At 47.7% G+C, this 19423-nt stretch overlaps 1 pseudogene; it reads left to right on the forward strand.

Annotated features, from left to right (window-relative positions):
• Positions 1-9528: 9528 nt before the first annotated feature.
• On the forward strand, positions 9529-11027 carry LOC118632608 (annotated as a pseudogene).
• The last annotated feature ends 8396 nt before the right edge of the window (positions 11028-19423 follow it).

The raw sequence follows: 19423 nt of genomic DNA on the forward strand, positions 1-19423 counted from the left end.
GGCTTTCTACTTCTCCCAGTTCACTGACCACAGGGCCACTCAGTGGCAAGATCCCTGATCAGTGTGAATAGTCCCCCATTAAACAATCAGCCTGGCCACGTCTGCGTGCCCGGACAGGTGGGCCTGGGAGGGTTCGCCATCACCACGCGTGGATGTGGAGGTCAGGTGTAGGCTCTTGCCTGGGCCCCGCTGGAGGACAGGTGTGGCTGCATGTGGCCAGCCTGGCCCCTCCTAGCAAAGCACCATCTTCCTTCTTCTGCCCAGTCTGCCTCCCCGTCCACTTTCTCTTGTCTTCTTTGGATGGCAGCAACTGCCCAAGTTGGTTCCTGTGAGTCAGTTCCACCTACTTTCAGTCAAACTCCACTCCTGGCTTGGTGATCTTCCAAGACAAACGCAGAAGCCACAGGAGGCTGGAGCGGTGCCCTCGCGGACAGTTGCCCAACAGAACTCCAATTAATTTCTCAGGTTGCCGTCAGGACCTCCAACCTGGGAGAGGAGTCGGTGTCCAAGCCTGGCGGGGCACGTGGCTGGTGTCCAGTGCAGACATTTAGGATGCTGGGGCCTCTTCGCCGCTGCCTTTCAACGTGAGAACCGGTCCCTGACTTCAGCACTCACACACACTAGAGAGACAAAGCTGGTGAATTCTACATGTTTCCTAAAGTCAAGCGTCAGAACGAGAGGAAGGCGAGGCAGACAGTGAGGCAGGCAGACAGAGCGGAGTGAAAGCTGAGAGTCCAGCTGCAGATTCAGAGAGAACACTGTTTCAGGTCTGGAGCTGGCCCATCTCTCACACTTGGACCCTGAACTGAGCTCACCCCACATTTTAAAACGTACACCTCTCCTCTTCTCCAGTATCTGCAGTGGCTCTAGAATTTTCGCATAAGCAGATGACAACCTGGTTGGAAGAGGGAATTTGTTTCGAAGCTGCAGTTGGATATTAAGCACACTATTTTGATTTTGAATAAAGACTTACTTGGAGTAACTGATGGGAAGGATCAGGGTATTCCCACACCCCAGAACAATCTCTGTTCCAGTCAGTCAAGTTATTCTCTTTCCTCTCAACTCATGAGGTCCGTGCCCACATTCCTAGCTTCGCTCCTCTCCCTTCCTCCCCCCTACCCGGGGAACTGCATAGACCCTCCCGGGCGCGGCTTCTCCATGAGACCCAGTTAAACACTATTCAGTGAACACTGCTCACGTACTTGGCAGCTGGGCATGGTCTCTGGGTGGATGCCAAGCACTGCCTAACAAGCCCCGACTCTATACTGGACTTTAGGGTTTGCTAAGCTTTCGCCTCCAGTATTGTATCCAAATGTCACGGCAGCCTGTCATGGCAGCCAGGAGAGAAGGGTCATCAGCCCATCTTCAGGGTGAGGCGAGAGGCAGGCGCAGCAGTGTGTGCACAGATTTCAGACACACAGACTCCAACGGAAATCCCAGTTGTAACGGCTATTGCTGTGTGTGGACTGAGGCAGTGAGTTTCTGTATTCTCATCTATAAAATGGAACTATAGCGCCCCTCCGGCAAGACTTTTGTTAGATCTAGAGATAACAAGTTTAAGGTGCCTAGCAAAATATATGGAATGAGTATAAGCTCCTAAATGGCAGCAATTTTGATGATAGTGATGATGGTAGTGATGGTGGTGTTGATGATGGTGATGGTGGTGTTGGTGACAGTGATGTTGGTGATGGTGGTGATGCTGGGGATAATGATGGTGATGACGATGATGATGGTCATGGTGTTGGTGATGACAGTGATAACAATAATGCTGATGGTAGTGGTGATGATGATGAGCCCTCTATTCTTCTACTCCAAGGCAACATGTTAGTTCTGCGTAGAACCCATCATGAAGCCAGCAGCCGTGGGCAGGTGTTACCTGGATGCCTGGCCAAAGCCTCATTCCCTTTGTCTGGTCTCACTCACCAAGTATTCAAGTCCAGGTTGTTATACCCAGCAGCTCCTTGTCCCCGTTTAACTGTCCCCGGATTGCTCCAGGTGGCCTTTCTAGGCAGGAGCTCATCACAATTAGTCCTCACAAGGAAATGTTGAAAGGCAAGTGATTATTTTGGGGAATTACTTGTCAGCAAGAAGCTACAACTCTGATAGGACATAATAGAGGCCATGTGTTAATTACAATCTACAAGATGCTATCACATCATTTCTTAATCCACAGCTCGTTAGGCATTCCAGCCTCAGCTTCCTGTCATTACTGTGGGCTGGTTACAATGTGTGAAGAAGGCATCTCAAATGAGGACAATTTTAGGACTGTGGGGACACACCCATATGCAAGTGGTCAGTAAGCATCTTCTTAAGAGCCTAATTTTGCCTTGGATCCAAAGTACCACGTATATACCTATGAGAGCAAGCATGCTCACACGCATCCACATGCGCACACACGCACACACACACGCAGGCACTCTTAGACTATCTTGTAAAAATATCTAATTTCCTGATTATATTTCTTCTAGTTTCCTTTCTTTGGAATATTTTTAAGCAACTAGGAATTATTTCTTGCGATGAGAAACCCAAATTGTCAGTTATTCAGTATTTCCTGAGGGCCTACTTCGTGCCATGCCTGCAGTGGGCACGGGGTAGCAGACGAGGAGAACGTGTGTCCTCGTGGAGTTTACAATCTAGTTAGAGAGAAAGGCTCCGGGCCCGCGAAGCAAGGCGATGAAGGAGTGACAGCAGAGGACAGAGGTGTAATCCATTGTAAATGCTCCCTGCTTTCTGAGGAGGAAAGGGTCTGAGCATAGAGCCTGCAGGGCTGGGACACACTGCCCAGGCCCCACAGAAGCAGGGAGGGAGGGAAGAAGAGAGGGAGCTTGTGTGTGCACACACAGAGGGGGAGGAGGAAAAATTGCTAAGCAAAGAGACCCAGAGAATGATCTTGAATATTAGATAAGATGTGAGGTGATAGGGGACACTGTTCTGTGATTAAGCAAAGAGTGGAAGGTGATAACAGGAGTTAGTTTAAATGTTTGAAGGTCATCCAGGGCTGTATCCAGATTCTTCTGATGCCTGTTCTTTCTGAGAAATTTCACTGAACTGGTTCAGCTTCCTTGGGGGTGTGTGTGTGTGTGTGTGTGTGGGTGTGTGTAGGTGTCTGTGGGTATGTGGGTGTGGCTATGAATGTATGTGTGTGGGTGCATGTGGCTGTGGGTATGAGTGGGTGTGGATGTATGCGTGTGGGTGTGTGAGTGTGTGTGTATGAGTGTTGGGTGTGTGTAGGGGTCTGTGGGTGTGTGGGTGTGGCTGTGGGTGGGTGTGGCTGTGGGGGTGGGGGTGTGGGTGTGTATAGGTGTGGCTGTGGGTGTGGGTGGGTGTGCCTGTGTGTGTGTGTAGGGGATGTGGGTGTGTGTAGGTGTGGCTGTGGATGTGTGGGTGTGGCTGTGGGTGTGACTGTGTGTGGGTGTGGCTGTGGTTGTGGCTGTGGCTGTGGCTGTGGCTGTGGGTGTGAGTGGGTGGAGAAGGGGGGTATGTGGGGGTGGTGTGGTGTGGGTAGGTGTGTGTGTGTGTCAGGGGGAGAGGTGTGTGGGTGTGTGTGGGTGTGAGTGGGGGTGGATGTGGGGGTGGGGTGGGGGTGTGGGTGGGTATGGGGAGAGGGGTGTGTGGGTGGGTGGGTGTGGGTGTGGGTGTGTGTGGGTGTGAGTGTGTGTGTGTGTGTGTGAATCCTGATGAGAAAGGGAATGGGTGTTCACAGAGCTAACCTGGTGTTCTTGTTCTTCGGGGTGTATTAAGAACTGAGGGGTCAAACAGGCAGAGGTTAGGGAGCTGAAGATGCCCTTGGCCTCAGGCAGGTTTAAAGGAAACTGGCTCACACAATCTTGTTTTATAGTTTAAACCTCATCCTCCAATTTGGCAGGGCCCTTACATGTCCATATTACCCTTGACTAAGGATTTCTCATGCTTGCGGAAGATGTACGTTCACAGATGCTTGTTACCTGCCGTTTAAAGGGCCCCAATGCCTAGGGGCCGTGACCTCAGATTTAGTTCCTCACTGCCCATCCCGTAAGTATGAGCCGCATGGTCATTCCAACCCACCTTCCAAGCCAAGTCATTTTAGGATCCAGCCGTAGGGCCAGTGCTGGGTCAGCTCTGAGCAATGGGCAGGAGGCTTACGGGGATTAAGGCAAGGCAGGGGACACCAGATTTGGTTTCAAAGTGATCTTCACCAGGATATTGGATTGCCTTTTAAGGAGCCACTAATGGAGATGGGGTGGGAAGTGGCCAGCCCTTTGGAAAATAATAACCCTGAAGATTTTCCATCCCGATAGTGAAATTGAGTCGCCCAATGGCAGGCAGCCACTTGGGATTACTGCTCCACTTTGCTTGTTTAGAGGGGAGTCAATGACACTGGAAGGACTTGTCCCAGGGCCAGCGATGGGAAAAGCCACCAGCAGGTCAGCATCAAGGCGGGAAAGGACATCCACTGAGCTCCCCACTCCCCGAGCCCACAGGTCACCGTGTGGGCTGGGAGCAGACAGAGGGCGATCCCCTGGACAGTAAGGGGTTCCAGGAGACCCTCCTGCCAGGCTGTGCACCACCCAAATGAAATTCCTTCTCCACAGAGAGCCTGGAAGGTTTTCAGGTCCCTGATACCCCCTTAAGTGGTGAAAGTATTCAAAGAGATACAGGAGGGAGCTGGACACAATGGGGGTGGGGGCTGCAGAGAGTTGGCCTGTGGCTGACTGAAAGGCCCCTTGGGGTCAGAAGCCAGTCTGGGCTCAGGAAGGGAGTGAAAGAGAGACTGACTTGATTGCCAGTCCACCAAGGTCGGCCATTCAGGGAACATGGCCTCAGTCTTGCTGACTCAGAAGTTACCCTTTAACACAAAGCCTGGGTTTAATCCCTCCCATCTCTCCTTACTGCCAAGCCAAACTGTTTACCCCTCCACTCAGAGCTGCTCTGTCCTCCTGCCGGCCTTCCCCTGGGGCCATTCGGACTGCCTCCTCCAGCTCACCCTCCAGGCGGCCACCCTGAGCCTGTCCCGACGGGATGCCGCACCAGCACGGCCTCCCTAGACCCCCAATTCCTGTGTGTGGGGGGATGGCCAAGAGCATGGGTGCTACAGACCCCCAAGTTGAAATTCCAGCTTGGACACTGATGATTGGGGGGACCTTGTGACTCTCACTCTCTGAGACTCGGTTTATGGACGTCATCATAGCCTATTCGTCAGTTGTGGTGAGAACTAAGTGAAATATGATGTGTGTTGGGTGGCCAGCATCTGGCCTGGCACACAGTAGATGCTAAATTAACTCTCCCTTCAGAACGTGGGCCCCAAAAGGAAGGACCGAGAGCTCTTGTTCTCTCCTCTGGAACATCCCAACGAGGCTAGAAGAAAATTGTGTGCAGGCTGCCCAGGACCCAGTGGCCAGTGCCCAAAGTCTGCATTACCCTCCGCAGGCCACCAGCCAAGAAAGAGGACCACACTCAGCGCCATGAGGCCAGCACAGCGTCACTGTTCCTGAGGCTCCAGGACACCACGGGTCAGGCCTGTTCATCTGGCTGTGAGTTGAGGAATGTCCAGGTTGCCACTCAGGTCCCCAGAGGACCCCCACAGCAAAGCCCCCTGCTCCTTGAGAGAGCTCGATGGCATCTAATGGATGGAGAAGGAGCCCCGCGAAGGGACTCAGGAGCAGGACTCTGCCACCAGCGTCATTGTCAAACACTGCTCTGGAAGAACAAGCCAATACCATTAGACAAGGAGAAAACAAGAGGTAAACATATTACAAAGGAGGAAGCAGACTAAATGTGATCTGCAGATGATATGATTATACAGTGCTTCCAAATCAACTGAAAACTGTAGGGAAAAAACCAGAATTGAGTTGTGTGGCTTCTTATACAAACAGCAGGCAGTAAGAAAATACATGGGAAGAAATGATCCCCTTTATAATAAGAAGAAAAAAGATAAGAATCCTAAAGAATATTTCACAATAATTGTATAGGATCTATATGAGAAAAATTTTAAACCTTCAGTGAGGACTTTTAATAATATTTGAATAAATTAAAAGACATGTTCTTGAATACAAAATTTCAGTGTTATAAAAATTTGTTTTCATTCAAAGCAATCCCAGTTTACGTACTGGCAAAATTTCTTTTGACTAGACAAATTTATTCTAAAGTTTATCTGGAAACACAGATGTATGAGAATACCCAGGAAGGTGATGAGGGAAAGTGAAGATAGACTTCCTCACTAGATATTTTTTTGTTTTGTTTTGTTTTTATCCTCACTCGAGGACATTTTTGCATTTATCTTGAGATAGAGCAAAAGAGGGAGCATTTATCTTGAGATAGAGGGAGAGAGGAAGAGAGAGAGAGAAATATCAATATGAGAGAGAGAGATCGAGTGTTTGCCACCCCACAACCCTAACCAGGGCCAGGGACAAACTGCACCCGAGGTACGGGCCTTAATAGGAACAGAACCCGGGCTTCTCTAGTCCATGGGCCGACGCTCTACCGCTGAGCCGAACCGGCCAGGGCCCTCACCAGATATTTTAAAGTGTTTTTTGTAAATGACTAAAACACTTTGGCACTATGCATTAACAGATAAACATTTTCACAAGGCAGGAGAGAATCTACATACAAACCCAAATGCATATTGAAATTTGGTTTATGATAAAGATGTAATTCAAGTCAGTGACTTTAAACAAAATATTTTTCAATAAATGTAATAGGAATGACTGCTTAACCATTTAGGGGAGAAAAAAATCTCACTAAGCTTAAACCCATTTTTTATCTCACATTGAAATAAATTACAGATGAAACAAAAATTTTAATGAGAAATATAAACTTCAAAAGTTCTAGTTAGATACATATGTGACTTAAAAAATAATCTTGGGATATGGAGGTTCTCTTCAGGCATAACACAAAATCCAAAAGTCATTTTTTTTAAAATGATTATACCAAAAAAAATTTTTTAATCTGTATGGTTAAAAAGTAAATAGCATGGGGACTTCCAGTCAAGATGGCGGCGCAGGTAAACACGGTCTCATCTCCTCCCACAACCACATCAAAATTACAACTAAACTACAGAACAACCATCATTCAGAACCACCTGACATTGAGCTGAATGGAAGTCCTACAACTACAAAGTTAAAGAAGCAGCCACATCGAGACTGGTAGGAGGGCGGAGGGGACGGGCTGGGCCCACACCCACGTGTGGTGGATAAAAATCAGGAGGACACCTCGGCTGGGAAGGTCCTCCCTGAGGACTGAGGGGTCCCTGTCCCACACCAAGCTCCCAGCTCAGGGTTCCAGTGCCAGGAAGAGAATCCCCATAACTTCTGGCTGGAAAAACCAGTGGGAACTGAGGCTGATGGAGGCTGAGGCTGACGGAGTCTCAGGCAGCTCCTCTTAAAAGACCCGAGGACTTACTCGGACTCGCACCCTCCAGGCTCCAGCATGGGGGAGGCAGCTTGAAAAGCACTAGAGACATACGGGGATGAACGGAGTGATTTGGCATCAGAGTGAAAGCTGGAGAGGCAGCTTCCTCCTGGACAGATGTGCTGGTGGAGGCCCTCGATCCTTTGGTGAGCCCTTCTCCCACGGGCCCGGCAGATGGGCACCATATCTGGGACTCCAGCAACCTGGCTCACACTGTTTGCCTCACCCTGGTGATTCCATGAGGCCCCGCCCCACCCAACTTTCAGGCCCACCCAAGCTGTTTCCAGTTTCTTTACCAAAGGATTGGCTTGTCTTAGATCCTGCTTCAAAATTTCCTAACATCTCTCAAACAAGCAGCATCTGGTCTCAGCAAGTCCCATACTTCTCATTAAGTGGCCTCAGACCTGGTACTAGAAGCAACCGGCCTTGGTTCACAACTTGGCTTTTCCTGGGCACCTCCAAGCCCAGCACAAGAAGCAGCCATCTGCAGATCACTTTGTAGCTTATGCCTGGTGGCCCTAGGTAGAACACAGGTGGTGGCTGACCTTGCCCCAGAGCCAGCACACCCAGTGGACAGCTTCAGACCACATCCAAACACCACCACCCAACCATCTCCACAAGTGACACATTTAAGGAGTAAACTCAGTGGGTACCAGAGTCTTGTTGAAGTAAGTCTTGCTCTGTGTTGTGGGCCAGTGCACAGCTGATCCTCCAAAGTAGTCAGAGGCCAGTGGGCATTGGGCACAGCCAGTTCTTGCAGCTGATCAGCCTGAGTAAATAGCTCCCATTGATGTGCCAACAGCAATCAAGACTCAATTACAACAGAAGGGTGTATAGTCCACACGAGGGGTGCACATCGAGGGCCTAGCTGGGGTAACCAGGGAGGTTGAGCCATTGGACCCTACAGGACATCTACTACAATAGGCCACCCTATGAAGCCTAGGAGACATAGCAACTCTACCTAATCCATAGAAACAAACACAGGGAGGCAAACAAAATGAGGAGACAAAGAAACATGTCCCAAATAAAAGAACAGAGCAAAATTCCAGGAAAAGAACTAAATGAAATGGAGATAAGCAATCTAACAGATGCAGAGTTCAAAACACTGCTTATAAGAATGCTCAATGAACTTAGTAAGAATTTCAAGGAACTTAGTGAGGACCTCAAGAGCATAACAAAGGACTAGTCAGAAATGAAGGATGCACTAACTGAAATAAAGAATAATTTACAGGGAATCAATCGTAGAGTAGGTGAAGCCAAGAAGTAAACTTTTGATTTGGAATATAAGGAAGCAAAAACCATCCAATCAGAACATCAAACAGAAAAAAGAATCCCCCAAAATGAGGATAGTGTAAAGGAGCCTCTGGGACAACTTCAAGCATACCAACATTTGCATCATGGGAGTGCCAGAAGGAGAAGAGAAAGAGCAAGAAATTGTAAACCTATTTGAAAAAATAATGACAGAAAACTTCCCTAACTTGGTGGAAAAAAAACAGACACATAAGTCCAGGAAGCAAGATGAACCCAAAGAGTTCCACACCAAGACCCATTATCATTAAAATGCAAAAAGTTAAAGACAAAGAGAGAATCTTAAAAGCAGCAAGAGAAAAGCAGTTAGTTACTTACAATGGAGCTCCCATAAGACTGTCAGTTGATTTCTCAGAAGAAACTTTGCAGGCCAGAAGAGAGTGGTAAGAAATATTCACAGTGATGAAAAGCAAGGACCTGCAACCATGATTACTCTGTCCTGCAAAGCTATCATGTAAAATCAATGGACATATAAAGAGTTTCCCAGACAAGAAAAAGCTAAAGGAGTTCACCATCAAACTAGTAGTATATGAAATGTTGATGGGTTTTCTTGAAGAAAAAGAATAAAAATATGAACAATAAAATGGCAATAAATACATATCTATCAACAACTGAAGCTATAAACAAAATGAGCAAGCAGAACAGAAACAGACTCATGGATACAGAGAACTTTTTGTTGGTTGCCAGATGGAGGGGGTTAGGAGGATAGGTAAAAAAAGGTGAAGGTTTAAGAAGCACAAATTGGAACTTCTGGCTACAGGCCTGCACCAGCGCGTGCGCTTGGGGAGCCAGCAGTGGGGTTCCGCACGCACGTTTGCACGCAGTGAGGGAGAAATGGGGGACTCTGCTTCAACCCCACCTGCAACCTCAGCCTCCACCTCGGCGACCAGCCGCCCTGGAGCAGCTGGATAAAGAGCAGATCAGAAAGGCAGTAGAAGCTCTGTCGGCACATGCCAGGTCCAGGAAAAATGCTAATGAATTGCTTTCGAATGAGAATAAAAATTTCTTTTAATGGTGGTGTTATGGAAAATTCCAAGTAAAGAACTGAGGGTCAGATTGTTCTTGCCTCATGGTATTCGGTCAGATTTATTAGATATGTTTATTGACTAAGGATGAACCCAATGCAACTCCTGAAAAGACAGAACGTTTTTATAAGAAGCTTTTGAACAAGCATGGAATTAAAAACATTTCTCAGATTATTCCCCTCCGAACTTTAAAAAAGGAATATAAAGCCTATGAGGCCAAACTCCGCCTCCTGGGTAGTTTCGACTTGTTCCTTACTGATGCAAGAATCAGGCGGCTCTTACCCTCACACCTTGGAAGACACTTCTATAAGAGAAAGAACGTTCCAGTACCTGTAAACCTTAAAGCCAAAAATCTCTCCAAAGAGATCAACTCCTCGGTAGGCGGAACCGTCTCAAACATCTCTAAAAGCAGTTCCTGCAGCGCTGTCCGCATCCGTCACACTGGAATGCAGGCTCAGCACATCACGGAGAACATCGCTGCTGTCACAAGGAAGCTGTCACAGGCATTACCAGAGAGGTGGAGAGCGTGAGACTCTTGTATGTGAACACTGAGAGATCGGTTGCCCTTCGATCTTTTCTTCATTTGTCAGCTGTCAGGTGAAGCCAAAAGAGTGCGCACTCCTAGTCAGAAGAAGCAAGAAGCAAAGAAAATGCAAAAACAAAAAGAACATAATAAAAAACGAAAGGAGAAGAAAAGAAACAAAAGGCTTATGAAACAAGATAGAAAGGCTACCTCGGCCCTGACTACAGAGGAGGCGGCCCCTAAAACTAGTGGCCCTCCAGTGAAGGACCCTGGACCCCAGAAGAAAGACCCTCAAGCCTGAGAAGAAAGAGACCCCCAAGCCTGAGAAGAAAGAGACCCCCAAGCCTGAGAAGAAAGAGACCCGCAGAGTAAAAGCTCAAAATAAAGTGCAAGATGAATCCGAAGAAGAAATTCCATTACTGGTTCCAACAGGAGGGGCTCCTGCCACAGGAAACGTCGGGGTACAAAAACATGCCACAGGAAAGAAGTCTCCAGAAAGGAGTGCAGGTCCCAACACACCTCGTGGGGACAAGAGAAAGGCCTTTCCAGCTTTGGAGGCTCCAAAAGCAGCAGAGCCTGTGACCCAGGTAAAGGCTCAGAGAAGAAGCCCAGAATCAAAGAAGAGGTGGAGACACAAAGAAACTCCCCATTGGGGAAAAGACTCAAGACAGACGCCCAAAAAGCCAGAGGCCAAGTTCTTCACTACAGCCAATAAATCTGCAAGAAAAGCTCCCCACACCTCCAAACAATGGCCCAAAAAAACCAAAGTGCCCCAGCCGACTTAAAATCAGTGACTCAACCAGGAGGACACGTCAGAGCTGCCTGGAGAACTTCTGAAAAATACCCGGGTCCTACCCCTGTTGTAACCTCCTCCAAGAGTGAGGCCTGGACTTGAATATGTTCAAAACCTCCACACGTGATTCCGGTGCATGTTCGTGAGTGTAGGGACCGGTAGTTGGAATCCATTTTTTAAGTTGCTCTTCTGTGTATTTGCTAATATAATACAAAATACAGTGCTTTTATTAAAGTGTAAAAAAGAAAGGAAGGAAGGAAGGAAGGAAGGAAGGGAGGGAGGGAGGGAGGGAGGGAGGGAGGGAGGGAGGGAGGGAGGGAGGGAGGAAGGAAGGAGCACACATTGGTTGTTAGACTGAAAAACCTCAAAGGGAAGGGGAGGGTGAGAAGGTATACCAAAGAACTTCTATTCATATGTGTATAACCAATGGCCTCAGAAAATAGTATGGGGAAGGGGCAGTGGGAGCAAGGATGAGGCGGTCAATGGGGGGAAAAGGAGGGACATCTGTAATACATTGAACAATAAAGATACGTTTTTTAAAAAGACATATGGTACAATGGATACTACGCAATGTATAACAAGAACTAGGTGGTGCCATTTGTGCTGAAATAGAAAGGTCTCCAAACCAGTGGAGGAAGCTCACCTGTTCAGTCTTCACCTAGCAGACTTACCAAATCACTGGATGCTCGAGTTGCTCCGTGATACAGGGGGCAGTGCCCATGGCCCACACCCCAGCATCCAAGGCCCCTCTCCAACAGGAGCAGAACACTTAGCGGGAATCACTGTGCTTGTTCCCCAACCTGTGTACGCCAGTTGTACTTACTATTGTAAATTCATAACTAAATACTACAGAAACTAAGTATGAGTACAAAAATGAGAGTCATTTCTGTGAGAACTAAGGTGAATGCTTTGAAAAAGCTCAATGAATGTGAGTTTCTAAAAAAAAAGAAGAAAAACAAAAAGATGCCTAAGTAGGTGTGAGTGAGACAACTATAAAAGATGGTGGTGAGAGTTCTGTTCTCACATCTTCCAAATACCTTTAAATTGTCATTCCACATTAAGAAACTGAAATCGCAAATGTGTGATGGATGTGGTTTTCACTTTAAGGCAACCTGGGACCCCATTAGCTGGGGCATGCTCAAGAGGTGAGCCTGAGCCCTACATCGTCAGTTCACCTGCTGATATCTGATGATGCACTTGTAGGTGTAATGTTATTGTTGTCGTGTCTGTTTGTTTTGAAGAACCTGTATCTTTTAGAGATGCTATATTAGTGAGCGTGGGCTGTCATGACAAAACACTATAGACTGGGTGATTTCAACAACAGGAGTTTATTTCTCATAGTCTGAGAAACTGGAAGTGCAAGATCAAGATGCCCAAAATGATGGTGCCTGGTGAGAGCCCTCTTCTTGGGTTAGTGACAGCCACCTTCCTACTGTGTCTTCACATGACCACTCCTTGGTGCATGTACGTGGAGAGACAGAAGAAGCAAGCTTTCTGGTGTTTCTTCTCAGAAGGGTGCTAATCCCATTGCAAGGGTCCCACCCTCATGACCTCCTCTAATCCTAATTACCGTCCAAAGGCCCCGCCTCTAAATGCCATTACATATGAATTTTGGAAGGACACAGTTTAATCCATAGCAGATGCAGACTGAAATATTAGGGATTAAAAATTACATGTGTAATTTGCTTCAAAGTAATAGATGAAACGAACTTACCATTATTCAATAATTTCTGAAGCTGAATGATGGGCACAAGAGGGTTCATTATACTAGTCTGCCGATTTTGTATATGCTTAAAATTTTCCAGAATAATCATGTTTTTAAAACTGTCAGATTAATATATGCTCATGTATTATAAATTAGATTCATATTTTTTATGTCTAGATATATACGTTTTACAATTACCTCTTAGCCTGCTCATTGACCAGCAGCAACACATCAGGCGAGAGGGCTTCAGCTGTATCACTGAAGGAAAAGGAAAAGGGTGTAGATACAATGTTATTATATTACACTTAAATATGGTGAGACGCACCCATGGCATATTTAAATTTTACCCAACACTCAGGCACAAGAATCATTGCTTTTCTTAGTACTTTTCTGAAACCAAACTGAATCTGTTCTCCATCCCTGTCCTGCAAAGGTGGTAAAAATGTCCATCTCAGGCAGATTTCTGTCACCCCACCTAGTGGAAGTACAGTGAAAGAGGCTGTCCTTGCTGCCCTCCACATCCCGTGGGGTGAGCGACTGCAGACCCACTCCCTATCCTGGTGCCAGAGGTCACTGGGGCCTTTCCTCAGTTCAGCCTGCCCAATAGCAACCTCCACAGCCACCTGTCCTGCCCCCCCACCCCCCCCCCCCCGTCGTCATGCAGGGTGGTGCTGAGCTCCGGGGGGCCTCCTGCTGTGCCGCTGGGCAGGTGCCTCCGGAGCCTCATTCTCCCTGCAGAGAGCGAGCTGCGGAACTGGCCCAGTCTTTAAGGAGTCCGTAAGGCTCCCCAGGGAGTCCTTCTGCCCCTACATGTCTCTCAATTGCTTTTTTTTTCTTTACAAAACTTTTTTTTTTTTTGTCCTCACCCAAGGACATTTTTGCATTTATCTTCAGACAGAGCGGGAGGGAGAGGGGGAAGAGAGAGAGAAACATCGATGTGAGAGAGACACATCGAGTGGCTGCCACCCACACGACCCCAACCAGGGCCGGGGACAAACTGAAACCAAGATACGTGCCCTTGTTGGGAACTGAACCCGGGACTCTCTGGTCCGCGGGCAGACGCTCTAACCACTGAGCCAAACCGACCAGGGCCAAAACTTCATGTTTTTAATCATTGATAGTTTAGAAAAGTTACTTTCAGCTTTACAACTTATTATGGGTAATGTCATGTATATCTTCAGAATTTTTACCAAATTTAGAAAAACCTATCTCAAGTTTCATTCATATATCAGCTGAAAAACATCAGGACACTTCAACTTCTCTTAAGTGGACATGTCAGTGGTTTTTACTGTGTCCCCAATTACCTTTTAAAATGTACTTTTTGAGCCTGCAGATTCTGGGATGTCTAAGCATCATTGGTTAAAACACCGATTCCTTGGGGACAGAGGAGGCAAGGCCATCATCTTTCTTAGAAGTAGACACTGGTTTGCAGGCAGGAAAGAAGAGAACTAACAATTGCCAAATGCCTACCATGTGCCATGCTGTGGACCCAAGCTCCTTCCGTCACATATATTCCATCTCTCTCAGTGCTGGGAGGTGGGCATTCTTAACGACTTACTTTTAGAATGAGAAAGGGAACCACTGGTTACTTGTGGTGGGGCTGCCATTAGAACCCAAGACCTTATGCTGTAGGCTGCAGGCTCGGGGCCACAGCAGCCCAGGTAAAGCAGTGGGAGCTTTGCTGAGCCCCCCGCTGGGCTGAGCGGAAGACCCTCGAGCACCTGTCTGGGGTACCTGTGTCTATCCATATTTTTTCATTCTGTTTAGAAAGTTTCCATCATTTGCTTCATTTTAAGCTGTGACCAGGATCATCTGACTATGAGCAATAATATGTTTGAGGAATGTTAAAGAATTAAAAAGAATACATGTAAAGAGGGCCATTCACAGTGCCTGGACCCCAGTAAGTCTTCAATAAGTCATAGCCATTGCTATTATCGTCATTATTTCCCTTTTCCTGTCCCTTCTCTTCCTTCCCCTCCTCTGGCGAAGGCACTGTAAACTGCAAAGGTCAGCTGGCTCCTCCCTGCCTCCCAGCTGTCCACGCTGGGCTGCTAATGAGCAGATGTCCCTGGAGATCAGAGGGAGTGGGAGAAGAGAGGCAGGACTCTGTGGGGACTCCCTCTAGGGGAGGCCACCTGGCGCTACGGAAAGAACATCTCTTCTAAGGTGCACAGCTGGAGGCCTGGCCTGCTTCTCTGATTCTGCCGTTTGTTGGCTATATATACTGGTCTGGCTGAGCCACCTCCCCTTGCCGTGTCTGTTTCCTGCCAGCTCAGTGAGAGGGTTGAACTAGACAGGATTTACTTTCCTTTATAGCCCTTTCATTCAGCAGAAGTGCCTGGCGTTGCCCACCTGACCCAGGCAGGGGAGTGCAGCCCGAACCAGACGCGGCAGGCCCTGCCCGCCTGCTGCCCCGCAGGGGGCTCTGCAGCCGAGCTTCTTGGAGTCTGAGGGTCCATGGCGTGTTCCCCACCGCCTGACTCCTGTTCGGAGGCACCCCGGGTCTGTTAGAAACAGAGCCAAGGGTGATGAGATCAGCCTTTGCAGGACCACCCACCCTCTACAGGGAGGAGCCCAGGGGACGTTCTCAGCTCACCCGAGTTGAAGGAACGTCCAGCCCGAGAAAAAGTCTTGTAAGAGTTGGTGTGAGCCAAACTGACGACAATTGCTGGGAAGCAAAATCTGAACGGACTGAGAAAATGCTCCTGAGAAGGCAGTTCTACAGCTTATTTTATACATTAGAATCAAAGGACGAGACTACACGAAATCCACTGGTGGTAGATTCGGGAGGTGGGAGAAAGCAAAGTTGGGGGAAATCTCTGAGACTAGATTACAAAGAGAAGTGGAGAGGCCCTACTCCTTTTAGCTCGGTGGGTGCAGGATAGTGACATTTCCACACACAGACACGGTATTCAGGGAACAGGATGATACAACGTTCACGGTCTCGCGCTCTGCTGGGATGCTGCGCCCTGAGGTCTGGAGAATATTACCCCGGCATCTTAAATGTATCTCAGACGCACAAAGACAATGGACAGGCTCACTTAAGGGAAAGACTGACCTTTGTCAAGAAACTCCAGGCCTAGGCCTGGACCACCCGTCATGACCCGCTCTTGGTCTGGAAGTTTCATGTTCAGACCATCCTCTGTGGTTACTTGTGGTCTCTAACTTTGTAAGACTCACCATGCAGGCCTCCCCTGAGCTTGCCAGACTTAGTACGTGGCCCTTTTCTTTATCCACACCCAGATCAGGGAGAAAAATGTGACCGAACTGAGTCCCTGCCCTTTGCCCCTCTCCATCCTGCCGCTTCCAGGAGGCTCTGTGCCCTCCCTGGGGTGCTGACCAGGCAGGCACAGGAAGGAAGGGTGAGGTTCCTGACTCTTCGGCCCCTGCCACAGCCATGAGGTCATTCAGTAGCTCCCAAGATTGTGCACAGGTTCCCAGCAAGTCACCTAGGAGAAGGCAGCAAACAGATCGCCAGGAGTGTACTCCATCGGGAGGGTCAAGTTCAAGGGCAAGCGGTCATAGGCATGCAGGCTGAGGACAGCCCTGTGCAGACAGACAGATCGATGGAGGGGGTCCTGAAGGGCGTTCTTGCCGCTGCTCTAATGGCCTAGCTGTATTTGGCCAACCCACGTATCCCAGGCCCATGCCAAGAAGAGTGGACCCAATAAATAAAAACTGTGGCAGCCAGGCCCCAGAGCACAGAAAGCCAGCTCATGCCAAATTCATATCTGCTCCCTGTCCTCTGGGGGCCGTGGCATAGTGGTGAGCCCACGGGCACTGGGGCTGCACGCCTGGGTGGAAATTCTGGCTTCCTCCATCACCGCGTGGCCCTGGGCAAGTTTCTCACTGTGCGCCTGTTTTCTCGCCTAGAAACTGGAGATGATCATAATAGCGTCTACTCATGGGGTTGTTGTGAGATTTGAAAGGATTGTTGCATTTTCAGCATATTATAATATATATGTAATCCCATTTAGTCCTCATATATCTAATCCACACCTATTCCTCATATATATGTACACATATGTATCTTTCAGAACAGTGACTGGCCTATAGTTAATGCTCCGCATAACTGTTGTGATGCTAGTGTTACTGCTATTTCTTTGTGAATATAATTTTTTTTACTTTATGTAGCATGTAAGTTTACAAATTCCCTTCATTTTTATTATCTCAAACATATACTTGTAAATTTTACTCATCCACCCACTAGACAGTATGTTTCATGAGAGCAGGACATTTTTGACTATTTTATTCATTGCTGTATCCTGAAAGCCTAGAACAGTGCCTGGCATAAAGTAGATGCTGAATAAATATTTGTTGAATGGATAAATGGATGAATTCAACAAACATTTATTGAAAGCCTGTTATAGACCTAACACTGAGGATTCAAATGTTAATAACTATGGTAACTGACCTTTGAAAAAGACTTAAATTGGTAGTCAGTTGTAAAGTAATGAAAGGTACTACTACCCTGTGAAATAGCAGCCACAAGCATAGTGGTTCTCAGTGCTGATTTTGCCCCAGCATCCCTGAGAGACCAGCCCCAGCCCGAGAAAAGATGGTTAGGAGCCTCTGCAGGAAGGAGGTGTAGGCAGGCACTGTGCTCGGTGACTCTGTTGGCAGTAGGAACGTGTATTGTCTGTCTATTGGATGCTATTATGGTTTTTGTTTTTATTTTTTACTAATACGTCTTAAATGAGCCGGTTCTTTGTCCATGGAACCCTCTCTGCCCTTGCCTCCCTAAGCCTATTCTGGTCTGAGCTTTTTGCCTCATCTAAAGCACATGGCCCCACCTCTTGTGTTCAATGCAATTCTAGTGCAGGGCCCTGAACAATCCATCTCCCTGGACCCTGAAGGAGAGCATGTGGAAGAACATACTTTCTTCCCCCAAGTCATTTCTCCACGTTGTTGTCCTTGAATATTGTAGATAAAGCAGTGATCTGGAAATTGAGAGACTTGGGGTCAAATCCCAGGTGTGCATTAGGGAAATATAAGTAAAGAAACACAAGGAGATACCGCTTCACTCCCACAGGGATAGTTAAAACAGAAAGACGACGACAAGTGTACGCGAGGTGGTCAGGAAGCTGGAACCCTCACACATTGCTTGTGGGAATGTAAAATGGTGCAGCTACTGTGGACAACAGTCTGGCCTTTCCAAAAGGTTCAACAGAATTACCATAACACTCAGCAAATCCACCTCCAGGTATACGCCCAAGAGAAATGAAAACATACATCCACACAGAAACTTGTGCACAAATGTTCATATCGGCATTATTCACAATTGACAAAAAGTGGAAGCAACCCAAATGTTGATCAGCTGTTGAATGGATGAATAAAACTTGGTACATGCACACAATGGAATATTACTCAGCCATAAAAAGGAAGAACATTTGCCCGGCCAGTGTGGTTCAGTGGTTAGGTGTCGACCCATGTACCAAGAGGTCGCCAGTTCGATTCCCAGTCAGGGCACATGCCCAGGTTGTGGGCCCGATCCCCAGTAGGAGGTATACAGGAGGTGGCTAATCCATGTTCTCTCTCATCGATGTTTCTCTCTCTCTCTCTCTCTCTCTCTCTCTCTCTCTCTCTCCCTCTCCCTTCCTCTGTGTCTCTAAAATCAGTAAAGAAAAAAAATTTTTTTAAAAAGGAAGAACATTCTGACATATGCAACAACATACAGGGACCTAGAAAACATTATTCTAAGTGAAAGGGCCAGGCACCAAAGGCCACAAATTATATGATTTCATGTCTGTGAAATGCTCAGAATAGGCAAATCCACAGAGACAGAATGGAGACAAGTGGTTTCCAGGAGGAAATCCATCCCAAAATGCATCTGATTGAAACACATTCATCTTATTAAGTCCTTACCACACCGTGGGAAGAAATAGAATTTTATTTAAAAGTTACCAGGGCCCTGGCCAGTTTGGCTTAGCAGTTAGAGCATCGGTCTATGGACCAAAGAGTCCTGGGTTTGATTTCAGTTGCGGTTCATCCCCGGCCCCAGTTGGGGTCGTGCAGGTGGCAACCAATCAATGTGTCTCTCTCACATCAATGTTTATCTCTTTCTCTTTCTCTCTCTCTCTCCCTCCCACTCTGTCTGAAGATAAATGTAAAAATATCCTCAGGTGAGGATTTAAAAAAATAATAAAAATAAATAAAAGTCCCCAGGGATTGTCTGTCTAAAGGAGTCCTGATAGCAGCCCTTCCTGTGTAAGGTACATAACCAGCCACTCACTTTTGCCTCATGGATGCGCTGGAGCCGGGGGCTGCTGTGTTCTGGCAGAGGCTGACCACCTGCTTGTGAAACTATTTCAAAACCCTTCTCCAGGTTAGGAGCAAAGCTGCAAGTGAAACCTGCTTCTCTGATTGTCTTGCTCTCAGAGAGAAACTGGCTGCCCCCCGCCCGGACCCCATGGCTTCTTTGGAAAGTGCCCCTGAGCTCAAATCAAATAAAGGCAGGCTCCATCTCCGAGGCTGTGTAAGGAGGCAGACAATTATCTTTTCGTGGAATCAAACCAACAGCCAGCCCATGTGAAGCTCTCAGGCAGCCAGACTGCAGCGGGAGGAGAGCTGTCCCTGCCCGGCGGGCTGCCATGTGCTCACCGCGCAGCCCAGGGCAGGTGGACCCAGCCCTGACCCCGTGAAACCCGCCCTGAGAAAGATCACTGGGCTGGAAGAACCCCCGA

Source organism: Molossus molossus, unplaced genomic scaffold (genome assembly GCF_014108415.1).
Source record: "Molossus molossus isolate mMolMol1 unplaced genomic scaffold, mMolMol1.p scaffold_m16_p_17, whole genome shotgun sequence".
Taxonomy (NCBI): domain Eukaryota; kingdom Metazoa; phylum Chordata; class Mammalia; order Chiroptera; family Molossidae; genus Molossus; species Molossus molossus.